Consider the following 14886-nt stretch of genomic DNA (forward strand, 5'->3'; position numbering starts at 1 on the left):
CTCTTGCCTGGAAAATCCCATGGACAGAGGAGCCTGGTAGGCTACAGTCCATGAGGTCGCTAGGAGTCAGACACGACTGAGCGACTTCACTTTCACTTTTCCCTTTCATGCACTGGAGAAGGAAATGGCAACCCACTCCAGTGTTCTTGCCTGGAGAATCCTAGGGACGGCAGAGCCTGGTGGGCTGCCGTCTGTGGGGTCGCACAGAGTCGGACACGACTGAAGTGACTTAGCAGCAGCAAGGTCAGAGCTGAGGTCACTGAGATCTTTCTTTTCTAATGTATGAATTCAGAGCTAAAACGTTCCTCTCCAACACTGTCTTTGGAAAGACTGATGTTGAAGCTGAAACTCCAGTACTTTGGCCACCTCATGCAAAGAGTTGACTCATTGGAAAAGACCCTGAAAAATCCTGCTGGGAAGGATTGGGGGCAGGAGGAGAAGGGGACGACAGAGGATGAGATGGCTGGATGGCATCACCGACTGATGGACATGAGTTTGGGTAAACTCCGGGAGTTGGTGATGGACAGGGAGGCCTGGCATGCTGAGATTCATGTGGTCACAAAGAGTCAGACATGACTGAGCGACTGAACTGAACTGAATACTGTTTTTGTGGCATCTCACGAACTCAGTTATGTTTTCTTCTTATTCAGTTCAACATATTTTAAAATTTCTCTTTCTTAAAGTATTTTCTTTGACCAATGGGCTATATACAGTATGTTTTTCAGTTTCCAAATTTTGTACCTGGAAATTTTCCAAGAATCTTTTGGTTACTGACTTTTAACTTAAATACACTATGCTTGAAGGAAATACTACATATGACTTGCAGTCTTTTACCTTCATTGAGAGTAGTTTTACAGCTAAGAATATAGTCTCTTTGATAAACATATAACGTACATTCTAGTGGAATGTATGTTCTATTTTTGCTGGAGAGAGGCCAAGGTTATTAGTGTTACTAACATCTATATATCCTTGCTAATTTTCTGCCCACTTGTTTAATTATTAACAGAGTGTTATTGAAATTTCTGACTATAATTATACATTTGTCGATGTCTCTCCTTTTAGTTCTATCAGTTTTTGCTTCATGTAATTTAAAACTCTACAGAAATAACTATCTAGAATTACTATGTCCTTTTGATGAACTGACCTCTTTATCATTATGAAATGATCTACTTTATCTCTGGTAAAAATTAGTCTGTATTAACAAAAACTTTTGAAAAGTATTAAAATATTTATTAAAACTTAGATATACAGTTAAATAATTAGACTTCACTTTCCAACTATCACCAAGATACCCTTTCAGAATCAATTTCATTTCACCTTACTATTTAGAATGGCATACATTTTAATAAATAAATACTCTTAATATCAACAAAATATCATTAACTTCAATTTAAAGGCAAATGTAGTTTACAAAATTCCTGTCACTGAAATAAGATTTTTTAAAGGTTCAAAAATATCTGTGTTCCCTGGTATTCCAAATCATAGAGAATGAAAAACAAACATTGTTTAAACCACAATGAAACTAAAGTATTATCAAAGTTATCTGCTACAATTAAGGCCTTAGTGATTCCATATAAAAAGTATTATCAACATCAGTTATGCTGGCTGAATCATGGAATTACAAACTCAAGAAAGTAACTCATTTCAGATAAAGTCTGCTTCTTGTTAAGAAAACAAAGCAGTGTAATTCCCCACTGTTGCACCTACAACTGACAGTTTTGTAAGGAAGAAGGGATATAAAGAAAGGCTGAAAACACAAATGCTTTAAAGGAGTCATAGAACATATAAGCTGTCAGAACTAGAGAGAGAACACAGGCAGCCACTACTGGTCAAATTCACTCAACTACTGCCAAATGGACTTGGTAAAACCAGAACTTCCTTGTCTTTTCAAGAGAAAGCAGAAATAATCCAGATTCTTCCCCTCTTCCCCGGCCACACACCTCCAATATTCCAGGGCAGAGCTCTTGTGACCAAATCTACCTCCCAGGCCAAGTGTGACTGCCTGGGCTGTAGAGAGCCCAGATAGTTCCTTTCCAACTTTACCCTGACTGCACAGCGTTGAGCACTGGAATAATACAAATTTTTATTTAAATCACCAAGTTTTAACATATCAGCCACTAATTAAAAATCCTTAAATACCAGTAAGTTCAAATAAAACACATAAGCAGGCTATATTCACTCTAAAGATTAAATATCTATAAAAGAACAATTTCTAAATTTCATTTTAAAATACTGACCTGGTTAAATACCCAACTTCATCATGAAATTTATGTGAGCCAATGAACCTAACTGTATATCAAACTGATAATGTAATCACATAGAAGAGAATGAAAAAGGAAAACTAATCCAAGTAAACATTGGACAATTTACTTTAACATGAAAAACTGAAAATAAATCTTAACCTTTACTTAGAAGGCTTATTTTTTTAACACTGGTATGTTTGTAGCAATTCTGAAATTATTCAATATGTACTCTACGATTGCATAATTGTTGGAACCCAGAGTTTTTGCAATGAGAAAAGGGAGATATAACTAAGCGATGGGAAAAGACAAGTAAGAATCTCTATTTGAGAATGGAATTAAGAGGTATCAGTATGAACTCACAATTTTAAAATATATATACACTGAAGGCATGTGCACCTTGAATTGGATCACAGAAATGTTTCATTAATGTAAAAATGAGTCAAATTAAAATAAAATTTGGATTTCAGTTAACAACAATGTAACAATATTGATGTCTTAGTTTTGAAAAAGGTACCATGGTAATATAAAATGTCAGCCATAGAAAAATACAGGAATTCTCTGTGCTATTTTTTCAACCTTTCTGTAAACCTAAAATAATTCAAAAATAAAAATGTTTCTATACATGTGTGTGAACACTATTGATTACAAAAAATGGTAACAGTCCAAACGTCCATCAACTAATAAAAGAGGTAAATAAAATGTAGTATATTCATACAATGAACTACTGTTCAGCAATAAAAAGAAATTAAGCACTAATACATGCCACAACATGGATGATCCCTGAAAACACGTTAAGTGGGAGAAGTCAGTCACAAAAGACTGATAGTATGATTCCACTGATATGAAATGTGCAGCACAGGCAAATCCATAGAAAAAGTGGTTGGCTGCTTAGGCCTGAGGGTGAGGGGAAATAGGGAATGACTGACAAGGGGTAAGGGTTTCTTTGAGGGAATAAGAATGTTCTAAAATCGTTTGTGGTGATAGTTGAGCAATCTGTGACTACACTAAAAGTCAGTAAATTATATATTTTAAACAGATGAACTGTGTGGTGTATAAATTACAGCTCAATAAAACTGTAAAATACATATGTGTGAGTCAGTGTATCTCCTACTCTCTGCTATTAAAAAAAAAAACAAAAAAAAAACCATAAGCTGTGTCACTCCACCAGCAACAAACAAGCCCAGCACCTAAATCTTTTGTTTCTTTAAGACATTTCCAGTCAAGAGATACTAGAGCTCCTTGGAGAAATGGCCAATTCCAAGGCAGGAACTGTTATTTTAAAAATAAAACAATTTTTTAAAATTGTTATTTAAAAAAAAAAAAAACAAAAACACAGAACATTTTATACAAGGGGGGAAAAAAAGCACTGCTCAAAGACTAATGGGGGGGTTCTATCAAAAGCAGACTGAAACTGCTTGAAGAGTCTCCCATTGGCCAATCTGGGAACAAATTTAGCATCAAAATGAGTGACAGTGATGGACTAATAAAACACTGACTTTTTTTTTAGGCCTTGAGTCCACATTGCTGATATTATAAAATAAATGAATAAAACTGAAAGAAGCAAAGGAAGACTCTTCAAAACAGAATACAAAGTAATAAACACATAAGAAATGATTAAAAGCCATTTTACAAGCATCACAGTATTCAGATTCAAGTAAGAATCACCAAATGGATGCTAAAACGACTGGATAAAAAAGTGGTCAAGATGGCAGAACAGAAAGACCTTGAGCTTACCTCCTCCCAAGTGAAGTTAAAGTGAAAGTTGCAGAGTCATGTCCGACTCTTTACGACCCCACGGATATACAGTACATGGAATTTCCCAGGCCAGAATACTGGAGTGGGTAGCGGTTCCCTTCTCCAAGGGATCTTGCCAACCCAGGGATCAAACCCTGGTCTCCCACATTGCAGGCGTATTCTTTACCAGCTGAGCCACCAGGGGAGCCCACCTCCTCTCAAGGGCACACCAAAATTACAACTATTTAGAGTAACACTGGTAAGACCTGAAAACTAGTGGAAGAGATGTTCTACAAATGAAAATACAAAGTAACAATGAAACAAATAAGAGGGGTAGAGACAGGATATGGTAGAGAACCACACCTCCAGGTGGGAACCACAAACAGGGTAACTACAAATGCACAAGTAACTCCCCAGGGTGCCCCACATCAGGCTCCCTAGCTCAGAGACTGCAACCAGGAAGATGAGCTCCTACAATGTTTGGCTGTGAGGAACAGTGGGGCTTACTTTCAGGAGAGTCAGAGGACTCTAGGAAATAAAGATTCAACTCTTAAGAGGACACACTCAAAATCTCACACACTGAGAACCAGAGCATAAGCAGTAATTTGAAAGAAACCTGGGTTAGACCCACCTGCTAATCTTGGAGAATCTCTGGAATAGCAGGAGGCAACTGGAGCTTACCCTGTGGACACAGATACTGGCAGCAACCATTTTGGGAGCTCACACACCATGAACACTGGGGCTGGCAAATGTCATTTTGGAATCTTCTAACTTATTAGCACTGGGACCTGTCCCAGCTCACCAGTCTGTCAGCGCCAGTACTGGGACACCTCAAGCCGTGCGGCTACCCAGGCCCTACCAATCTGTAGCCCAGCCGGCTTAAGACACCCACCCCATCTGCCTCAGGACCCAGCTACTTTCACCAAGGGCTCAGGACCCAGCTACTTTCACCAAGGGCTCAAGACCCAGTATTTTTAGAAGAAGTGTTAAAAGAGACTTCTCTAATGTGGAAAATAAAAGGTTACAACTAGAAAAATAAATGTTACAAAAGGAAAAATCTCATTGATAAAAGGCAAATATAAAGTAAAGGTAGTAAATCAACCACTTACAAGGCTAGTAGGAATCTACTTATAATGGAAAGGTTAACTTACATTCTTTTCTTACTTTTATCTATATACTAAATACTAAAATCATATATACTAAAATTCCATATAATCAAAAAAAAAAATATCTAACTTTTGTTTCATTAGCCAACTTCCAAGCTAGTACCACCCACAGTTAATTGTAACAGTTCTGCATGTTTTTTGATCTGGTAGATAAACTCCCTCTTCACCTTTATTTAAAAACTTTTCCATTTTAAAAACTTGACTAGCGTCTTTGGTGAGGATCACAAAGTGGCTTCAGGGGTATCTTTAGGAGCCAGCACTATGGCAGAAAACATCAAAATCAAAATCAAAAACTACCAGCCTGCTCCTTTTAACAGCTGCTTCTCCAACCAGAACCAGACCAGGAACTGCTGGCAGAACTGGACTTCCACAGCTGTGAGAAGGCAATGCCCGCTAAAGGGGGTGATGTCCCCATGTGCGAATGATACCAGCGTGTGTACAAGTCCCTCCACTCTATATCCTGGCTATCAGCCTGGGACGATCGCCAGGCAGAAGGCATGTTTCCTGGGAAGATCTGAACTGGCTCCTCCTCACCTCTTCTGTCCTCCATCCTTCTCAGGGCAGTGAAGGGGCACCCAGGGTGATCCCCACCCTGGGATCCTGAATCATGACTTAACTAAGAATAAATGCTCGTTGGAAAAGCGAAAAAAAAAAAAAAAATCCAGGTTTATTCATCCAAGCTTCTCAAGTTTTGGGAGGAAGAAAGTTGAGATCTTTGTTAGGAACAGGCCTAAAACTCAGATTTAAGGAAAACAAGCATCCTACATTAAGTTCTCCAGTCAAGTGAGTATGGTATGGCTTTCCTTTTTATTCAGGTCTTTTTTTGTTGCTGTTAAGCCTATAAGTAAAGTCTCATGATTTTCTCCATCCATGTCCTCCAGATTGTTTGTTAAGATTATTCATAATTATTTTAGTTTTGTGGCTAACGGGAAGGAGCTTTTATGTTTGCCAAACAATCACTGCTGGTACATTAACAACCTATGACTGAGTTTCAGACCTTGTTCTAAATGAGGGGAATTAAAGCAATGAAAATACAAAAGGCCACATCTTTATGGCACTTACATTACAGTTGGGAAATATTCAGTAAACAAGTATAGACTTATAAATAATTTCAAAGCAAACATGCTATGAATAAAAAATAAAGCAAAATAGAGTAAGAAAATTATATTGAAGTGCTTATATGAAGTGCTTATATTGAAGTGCTTTTTATAGTACAATCAAAGAAGATCTCTTTGAAGAAGTAAGGAAGTAAAACTTAAGCAGAGGTTGAAGTAATAGTTAAGAGTAAATCATATGATGATAGAAAACACTGCAAGGAAAAATAAACAAAAAATAAAAGCCCAAGGGCAGGTCAATACCTTGATCTTTGAGGAACAGCAAGAAGGAGATGGCTCTGGAACTTAGGGAATACTGAAAGATGAGGTCAGTGAAGGGGGAAATCATACAGCACCTTTCAAGTTAGGTAAGGTCTTTAGATTTAACTCTAAGTGTGCTGGGAAGCGACTAGCAGCCTCCAGATGAGGGTGATGTGCTATTATTTATGTCTTTTTAAAAAATCACAGCAGCTGCTGTACACAGAGGGAGAAAAGAGCAGAAGCAGGGAAAGCAGTTAGAAGGTAACTTCAGCAGTCCAGAAAGAGACAATAATGACTTATATTATGCAAAGAAGGGATAAGAGATGGCAGGATTTGAGATACAGTTTAAAGGTAAAACTGCTACTGATGAATTGGAAGTAAGAGGCAAAACAGAAACTAAGGACAACCACTTTGTGGCCTGAGTGCCTGAATGGTTGATGCCATAAACTGAGAGTCTGAAAAAAGAGTAAGTTTGAGTAAATAAACCCAAATTCTGTATCAGACAAGTTAAGTTTCAGATGCCTACTAAAACATACAAATAGAGAAGGCAGTCCAACACAGTGTGGAGTTTGATAAAAATATCAAGGCTACAGTCAGCAGCGAACTGATGATACTAACAATCACAATATTAAGATACTGATGTAGAAAAGGTATAAGGCCTAAGCCTAGGGCATTCCAACTTTTGAGGTAAGGGAAGAGAAGCTAGAAAACACAACTGACTGAGAAGGAACTACCATAAATCAGAAGAGAATCAGGATGGTATGGCATCCAGAAAACCAAGTGAGATTATTCCAAAAATAGGGACTGATCAATTGTGTCAAATGTTGATGAGAGGTAGAGTAGCTTTAAGACTGAGAACACTGACTCGAGTGAGTTTAGTTGGTAAAGATGGAGAAGAGTTAGCCTCAAGCAAGTTGCAGAGAAAAATGCAAAGAAAGAAAGTAAGAGACAATACGAGCAAGTCTTTTCAACAAATTTTGCTATAAATGAAACAAAAAGGGGTGTATGTATATGTGACAGAGAGAGATTTGAGATGTTACAGCAGGTTTATATGCTTGCAAATATGATTCAGAAGGAAAGAAGGATGATGCAGGGGAGACAAAAGATAACAGCAGAAGCTAAATCCTTAAATAGGTGAAGAGATGCAGCATGGATGGAGGATGCAGTAGAGAGAGAGAGAGAGAGAAAAGTAAAGGAAGAAAAGAGATTAAGTACTCTGTTTGGTAATAAAAGCAGAAGCGTAAATGACTACGTAACGCTGATGGCATTTGTGGCCGTAAATCTAAAGAGAGACAGTCAGCACTGTTGGTTTTCTCTAGTCACACTCTGCTGCTCAGGTTTAAGGGAATACAAAGTTTACAAAGAATTGTGTTTTATCGGTGCTGAAGTTTTACCCTAATTACAGTGAAAGAAGCAAGAAACAAGAGATGGTAACTTGACCTCACAAAATAGTACAGAACATTAGTAGGCATTAACTTTTTTTTTTCAATGAATTAATGTAATTGGGTAAGGAAAGAAGTTACTGTATTAGGGGGATGAGGGACAGTGAAAAAGTGGTGTGAACAATGGCCTGGTGGTCTGGATAGAATCCAAGAAACATCAAAGTGAAGTCACTTAGTCACGTCCGACTCTTTGCGACCCCATGGACTGTAGTCCGCTAGGCTCCTCCATCCAAGGGATTCTCCAGGCAAGAATACTGGAGTGGGTTGCCATTTCCCTCTCCAAAGAAATATCAAAACAGGGTATTAAAGTATACAAGCTAGCAAAGGAGAGCCAGAAGTCAGAATTACATGCTGAAAATATTTTAAGTTATACATCATGATGATAAAGTCTAGGGCAATTGTTCTCTATGCTAACTATACAATGGAGTCTGCTAGAATACTTTAAAAAAAAAATCAGACCAAGGAAATAAGAATTTCTGAGGGTGGCACACGCCCATCAAAAATTTTTAAGATGCCCAGTTAACCGTAATATACAGTCAGAACCAAGAAGCAATAATCTTGGGTGTGATCATGGAAATGGGTAGTTGAGGCAAATCAGAAAAGAAACTTGCAATCTGCAGCTTCAAGAACTTCAAATGAAGTCAGTCATCTTCTGTTGTTCTCAAAGTAAGTAAAAGCATGAGCTATACTCTAAATATTTTACATGCATTATTTCATTTCATACTCCTAAAACCCAACAAGGTGTAACTAGTATTATCCTCTTTTGATGAAGAAGAATGGAACAGAATGAAATATACAAAATTAAAAGTCCTAGGTTGTACATGAAGTTCAGTTCAGTTCAGTCGCTCAGAAGTGTCCGACTCTCTGCGACCCCATGAATTGCAGCACGCCAGGCCCCTCTGTCCATCACCAACTCCCGGAGTCTACCCAAACCCATGTTCATCGAGTCGGTGATGCCATCCAACCATCTCATCCTCTGTCGTCCCCTTCTCCTCCTGCCCCCAATCCTACCCAGCATTAGGGTCTTTTCCAATGAGTCAACCCTTCGCATGAGGTGGCCAAAGTATTGGAGCTTCAGCTTCAACATCAGACCTTCCAATGAACACCCAGGATTGATCTCTTTTAGGATGGATTGATTGGATCTCCTTGCAGTCCAAGGGATTCTCAAGAGTCTTCTCCAACACCACAGTTCAAAAGCATTAATTCTTCGCTCAGCTTTCTTCACCGTCCAACTCTCACATCCATACATGACCACTGGAAAAACCATAGCCTTGACTAGACGGACTTTTGTTGGCAAAGTAATGTCTCTGCTTTTAAACATGCTATCTAGGTTGGCCATAACCTTCCTTCCAAGGAGTAAGCGACTATGAAGTAGTATAATACTATTTGAAGGTAAACTATTGAAAGCTAAAGATGCATGTTACAGATTCTAAGCCAACTACTTAAAAAAAAAAGATGTACAGTTAATAAATCAATGTGGTGCTAAATGGAATACTAAAATACTCAATCCAAAATAACAAATAACAAGACATTAAAAACAGATAGCAAGATAATACATGCAAACCCAACCATATCAATAATTTCACTAAATCTAAGCAGTCTACACCAAGACAAATGAAAATGTATGTCCATACTTGAAAGGATGCTCAACACTGCTCGTCATCAGAGAAATGCAAATCAAAACCACAATAAGATATGACCTCGCACCTGTCAGAATGGCTAGCTTCAAAAAGAACACAGATAACAAGTGCTGGTAAGGATGCGGAAAAAAGGGAATTGCACTGTTGGTGGCAGTGTAAATTGGTGCCTCCACTGTGGAAAACAGTATGACAGTTCCTCAAAAAACTAAAATAGAACTACCATACAACCCAGCAATTCCACTGCCGGGCAAATACTTGGGGGGAAGAAAGGAAAACACTAATTTGAAAAGATATATGCACCCCAATGTTTTCAGCAGTATTATTTTTGATAGCCAAGATATGGAAGCAACCTAAATGTCCATCAACGGATGATACATGTATACATACACAAAATGGAATACTACTTAACTATGTAAGAAGAATGAAATTTTGCCATTTGCAACAATGTGGATAGACTTGAGGATATTAGGTTTATTGAAACAAGTTAGATAGAGATCTGTATGGTATTACATGTTAAATCTAAAAAATAAAACAAACTAGTGAATATAACAAAAAAGAAACAGACTCACAGATGGAGAGAACTAGTGGTGACCAACAGGAAGAGAGAAGAGGGGAGGGACAAGACACCGGCTGGTGATTAAATGGTACAAGCTACTGTGTATAAAATAAATACGCTACAAGGATATACTACACAGCCGAGGGAACATAGCCATTATTTTATAACTATAAATGGAGGATAACTTTTAAAAATTGTGAATCACTACGTTGTACACCTGTAACTCAGACATCATCTATACCTCAATTTCAAAATATACAAATAAATCTGAAAAAAAAGTCCATATAAAAACTTGGATACAAATATTCATAGCAACACTACTCAAAATAGCCAAAATGTAGAAACAACCCAAATGTCCATCAAGCCATGATGTGGAATTTCCATGCAATGGAGTACTATTCAGCCATACAAGGAATGAAGTACTACTGATTCATGCTGTGACATGGATTAATCTAGAAGGCATTATGCTAAGTGAAAGAAGCCCAGACACAGAAGTCAGGCATTGTACTATTCCATTTACAATAAATATCCAGAAAAAGCAAATCTACAGAGAAAGCAAGACTAGTGGTTGTCAGGAAGAGGAGGGAGGGGGAAAGGGAATGGGAAGTGACTGATTAAAGGGAAAAGGGTTTCCTTTCAGAGTGATAAAAAAAATTCTGGAACTGTATAGTGATAACAGTTGCATATCATTGAGAATGTAGTAAATGCCACTGCATCGTATTAATAGATTTTTAAGTTGTTAATATGATGAATTTTACATTATGGGAGTTATGACACAATTTTTAAATAATTTCTAAGAAAATATTTTTACTTATTTATTTACTTATTTGGCTGCATCAAGTCTTGGTTGTGGCACTCAGTATCTCTGCTCTTCCCTGTGGCATGCAGAATCTTTAGTTGTGGGGACCAGGATCTTTTTCTTCAGTTGTGGCATATGGGATCTAGTTCCCTGACCAGGGATCAAACCTGAGCCTTCTGTACTGGGAGCTTGGAGTCTCAGCCCCTGGATGACCAGGGAAGTCTCACCACAGTTTTTTTTAAAGGAAATACCGATATATATAACGACATGAACCTCAAAAATATTATCTTGTAATGAAGCCAGTCATAAAAAATCACATACTATATGACTTTATTTATATGAAATGTTCAGAATAGGCAAATCTACAGAGACAAAAAAATAGATTATGGTTGCCTAGGGCTGGGGTGGGAGAGAGAAGGGCTGGATAGTGACCATGAATGGACAAAGATTTCTTTCTAACGTGATAAAAATGCTCTAAATAAGATTATGCCGATGGCTGTAAAACTCTAAATATTCTAAGAACAACTGAATTGAACCTTTTAAATAGGTGAATTTTATGGTGCATAAGTTATATCTCAATAAAGCCTATTTTGAAAAGCAAATTATCAAGTGGTCTAAACACCCCTAAATAAAGGCAGAAATTATTAGACTGGATATAAAAATGTAAGACTCAATTCTAAGCCATCTACAGGAAATATGCTTTAAATACAAAGACACAAATGCATTAAAAGTACCATTAAAAAAATGACTGACTGGACAAAGGAGCAAAGACAATTCAATAGAGAAAAGACAGCCTCAACAAGTACACGTGGAAAAGTCAGATTTCCATATGTAACAAGACTGAGACCTTATACTTTCTATAAGAATAATTCGAAATGAATCACAGACCAAATATAAAATGCAATACTATAAAACTTGTAGAAGAAAATATAGGTGAAAATCTCTATGTGATCTCAGGTTTGGCAATGAAATTTTAGATACAACACCAAAAGCACAATCCAAGAAAAACAACAGACAAGGCAGACTTTACTAAAAACCTGTGCTCAGCTAAAGACAAGAGAATAAAAAGACAAGCCACAGAGTGAGATAAAATATTTGCAAAAGCCGTATCTGATAAAGAGCTGCTATCCAAAATACAGCAAAAACACAGAGAACTAAACAGTAAGAAAACAGACAATCCAATTAGGAAATGGGTGAAAGATCAGCACATACACGTTATCAGAGAATACATACACATGGCAAATATACATATGAAAAAATGCTCAACATATTTAGTCATTAGAGAAATGCAAGCTGAAATAATGAGATGCAATAATACAGACCTATTAAAATGGGCTTCCCTGGTGGCTCAGACAGTAAAGAAACCGCCTGCAATGAGAGAGACTTGGGTTGGGAAGATCCCTAGGAGAAGGGAAAGGCTACCCACTAAAGGATTCTTGCCTGAATAATTTCATGGACAAAGGAGCCTGGCAGGCTACAGTCCATGGAGTCGCAAAGAGTCGGACATGACTGAGCGACTTTCACTTTCATTTTCATTTCATTAAAATGGCTAACAATTTTTTTAAAATTGACAATACCGAATGCTGAAAAGGATGTCAAACAGAAACTTCCAATCATTGCTCATGGGACACTAAAATGGAACAGCCACTCTGAAAGACAGTTTAACAGTTTCTTACAAAGCTAGACATAAGCTTACTGTATGATCCAGCAATCACACTCCTAGGTACTTAAGCAACTGATTTGGAAACACACATCCATATAAAACCTACATACAATGTTGACAGCAGCTTTAGTCATAATCACCAAAAACCTGGAAGCAAAGAAAAAGTCCTTCAATAGGTGAATAGATTAAAAAACAAAACAAACAAAAACCTGATACATTCAGTGATAAATGAGCTATCAAGCCACAAAAAGACTTGGAGGAACCTTAAATACATATTGCAAAGGGAAAGAAGCCAGTCTGAAAAGGCTGTTTTTTATATGATCCTTTTTACATGACTTTCTGGAAAAGGCAAACCTACAGAAAGAGTAAAGAGATCAGCGGTTTCCAGGGCTGTGGGGTTTTGGCAGAGGGTTGAAGAGTTGAAGTGTGGGATTCTTACAGATGTAAAACTATTCAATGTGATACCGTAACAGTAGATACTGACATTAAGCATTTGTCAAAATTCACAGAACTTTACAGCACAGAGAGTGAATTTTAATGTATGCAAAATTATTAAATCCAGTGAGGATGTCATGGGATACCCTGAAGGAATATGGAGTAGGTCATGAGAACATTACAAATGTATGAAACAATTTCACTGAAGGGGTTAGGGTTGGGGGGTGTGGAGGGCAAGATGCTAGCCAAAGTAACTTTAGAAATGAGTACTGTCTTTAAAACTAAAAGCAACAGGAACTGCAAACAGGCACTCTAGCTGATAGAACGGTTTCACACAGGGCTATGAGTTAATGGTTCTGACACTGTTATACATGTATACTGGTACTGAACAATTACATAAATGGATGACAGATTGTGGGAGCCACGTTTTTTCACTAAGTAGGAATTTACAGAGAGAAAAGAGGAGGAGTATCCATGTAATAATGGATTAAAGTTGGACCTCACTATGAACTCATTTAGTTTAATATAAATACAGAATGTGACATATAGGTAGAGTTACAGACATAGGTATATAATAGGTTAATATATACAAGTATATTTCCTTGCTCAATCAATTAAGACCTAGAAGTAAGGACACCCCAGTAGCAATCAGCACACCTAGCACCTAGATCTCGATTTCTAACACTATTTTCCAATAGAAGGAGCCAAGGCTTCTTAAAGAAATGACTGATTATAGGATTGGAACAGGAAATACAGGTAGCCCTTGCTTTTCAAAAGTTTGCTTTAGGCCACTTCACTTTTACAAAAGACCTATATAAGCACCTGGTTTTTGCTAATCCAAAAGAAATCTGGCAAAAAAACAAAACCCACTTTTATTGGAAGAGGTGAAAAGCAAAAATAGGATGGCATTTGTTTTCCAGCAAGCAGTTTTAAAGGCAGCAGGCACCCCAAGTAGAAGAGGGAGAAAAGCCTAACCAAACTCCCTCCCCAGTAACTACACTGAGCATTATCAGCATCAGGCTGACAGAGCTTTGAACTGTGTCTAAAAGCATCTGTGCTTCATCTAAATTTATTTTGCACAACTGTTAGCAAGATGCGTCCTAAAGTAACTGTTTGTTTGCTTTACACCGTACTGGTTTATGAAAGGTTTCATAGGAACACTCTACTTTCATTAAGCAGAGGAAACCTTTACACAAAATGAGCCTGCACAGACACAGAAAATAAACTTATGGTTATGAAAGGTGGCAGAGGGGGTGGAGGGATACATTAGAAGTTTGGGATTAGCATATACACACTGAATTCAAGTGAAATGAAGTGTTAGTCATTCAGTTGTGTCCAATTCTTTGCGACCCCGTGGACTGGAGCTCACCAAGGCTCCTCTGTCCATGGAATTCTTTAGGTAAGAATACTGGAGTGGGTAGCCATTCCCTTCTCCAGGGGCTATTCCTGACCCAGGGATCAAACACGAGTCTCCCACATTGCAGGCAGATTCCTTACCATCTGAGCTAAGAGGGAAGCCCCAACATATACACATTACTCAATATAAAATAAAGGACTTTATATACAACAATATATAAAATAGATAACCAACAAGGATCTACTGTATAGCACAGGGAACTATAATCAGTATTTTGTAAAAACCTATATAAGAGAAAAGAATCTGAAAAAGAATATATATATATGTATGTATACAGTATATACAACTGAATCATTTTGCTCTACACCAAAAACTAATACAACACTAGAAATCAATTATATTTCAGTTGAACGTTTTTGAGAAAAAAATTTTAAAAACAAAGTGGAAAAAAAAATGAACCTGTAGCCCTTTTTTAGCGCCAGAATTAACAAACATG

The 14886-nt window shown here is 37.5% G+C and overlaps 1 protein-coding gene and 1 pseudogene across 13 annotated transcripts in view; one reads left to right on the plus strand and one right to left on the minus strand.

Moving 5' to 3' along the window:
• DENND4C (DENN domain containing 4C) overlaps positions 1 to 14886 on the minus strand; it is a 110550-nt gene that overhangs the window by 85269 nt on the left and 10395 nt on the right. The gene's annotated exons all lie outside the window — the stretch shown is intronic.
• LOC145509735 (cytochrome c oxidase subunit 6B1 pseudogene) lies at positions 3631 to 5661 on the plus strand (annotated as a pseudogene). Its single transcript, XR_014056352.1, has one exon. The product of XR_014056352.1 is annotated as a cytochrome c oxidase subunit 6B1 pseudogene (transcript).

This window comes from Giraffa tippelskirchi, chromosome 1, assembly GCF_054371585.1.
Source record: "Giraffa tippelskirchi isolate mGirTip1 chromosome 1, T2T-mGirTip1v1.2.pri, whole genome shotgun sequence".
In the NCBI taxonomy this organism is placed as follows: domain Eukaryota; kingdom Metazoa; phylum Chordata; class Mammalia; order Artiodactyla; family Giraffidae; genus Giraffa; species Giraffa tippelskirchi.